Below are 1,778 nucleotides of genomic sequence, written 5' to 3' on the forward strand. Positions count from 1 at the left end.
TTTTAAAATATTTATTGAGTGTCTGCTCTGGACCAGGCATAATAATAGTCCTAGGAAGTAAAAACAGATAAGTCAGCTTTTACCTTCTACAACAGAGAGACCAAGATATTGACAATAGTAACACCAAAAATGTAAGATTATTACTTAATTTATTCAGTTATTGTTAAAAGCATTTTAAGTATCTGCTATGACCCAAGGAATATCTGAGCGCTAGGAATACAGGAATGACAAGGGCAGGCAAGGTCCATAAATCCTTGGAGTTTTGCATTCTATGGAGGAAAGGGGAAGGGGAAGAAGGCAGATATGGGCAGACCATAAACAAATGAAATGAGTTTTTAAAATTCTAAGCAATGAGGACATTATGTTGAGTGAAATAAGTCAGAAACAAAAGGAAAAATATTGTATGATCTCACTAATATGAACTAATTATAATATTTAAACTCACAGACATAAAGAAGATAGGTTACCAGGGGATAGAATGAGGCCAGAGAAAGGGGTTGCTTAATATGTACAGAATGTTTAACTAGGTTGAACTAAAATGTTTGGAAACAGAGAGATGATGGCAACACATTGTTTGAGTATAATAAATAATGCTGAATGGTGTGTGAATGTGGTTGTAAGTAGTAGTTTGGAGTCATGTATGTCACGTCACCAGAAGGAAAGCTAGAGGTGAAAACATGGGAATGTATAACACAGTGAATCTTCTGGTGGATAATGACTCTGATTAACAGCACAAATGTCAAAAAGTTCTCTTATGAACTAGAACAAATGCATGACACTATTACAAAGGGTTAATAATATGGGGTATTTGGAAGAAAATGTACCTATTATAAACTGACTATATTTGACAATAATAGATTAAAATTCTCTCAACAGTAACAAATATACATTTGTTTTTTTATATTTTTATATTTTTATTGTTATTATAGTAATGAAAATGTTCTAAAATTGATTTTGTTGATGGTTGTGTGGAAGTAGTGAGCAAAGGAAAGCAGGCAGCTATTAATAGGGTCCAGGCAAAAGATGCTGTGGTGATGATAGTGAAAATGAAGAGAAATAACAAATTTGAGATACTTTAGAAGAGACAGAATTTATTCATTGATAGGATGATGTAGAGTTTTCTGTTTACCACTTGAGCAGTCGGTTAGATATGTTAGCATTTATTGAAATGGGGAAGCTTGGGAAAAGGACAAATTATTTGTTTTTTGTTGCATTGCTTATTGTTGTTGTTTTCATGGATGAAGGAGAACAGTAATCAAGAAGCCCATTTTCTTCCTATAAGATGTGAGATATCTATAAGATCTAGCTGCCCAATAAGGCATGGATATATGATTCTGGAGCTTGGGTGAGAGGTAGGTATATTGATAAATATTTGGAGTAATTGTCATAAAGATAACATTGAAAACTTGGGTGGACTGAATGAGTTCACTTACAGAAAAAAATAGAGACAAAACAAAAGGTAACAGTCAGTAGATGGAGAAACCATCCAACGAGACTGAGAAGAAAGGTATTCAGAGCAAGTCTCTATATCTAGGAGAGATGATGTTAAAGGATACTTTTTTAAAAAAATAAAATCATGATTCTCATATACTCAGAAAATAAGTACAGTTCAAAGACATTATTTAACTCATTAATCAATGAGGGAATCAGATAGGCAAATAACACAACATTTTCAAAGAAGAACTCAGAGAACCACAAATTTATATGGAAAAAAGCAATGTTGAAATAAATTTACAAATGGACTGTGAACTGGCTTTAACAGAAGGGAGAGTCCCTAA

This window comes from Choloepus didactylus, chromosome 7 (assembly GCF_015220235.1).
Source record: "Choloepus didactylus isolate mChoDid1 chromosome 7, mChoDid1.pri, whole genome shotgun sequence".
In the NCBI taxonomy this organism is placed as follows: Eukaryota; Metazoa; Chordata; class Mammalia; order Pilosa; family Megalonychidae; genus Choloepus; species Choloepus didactylus.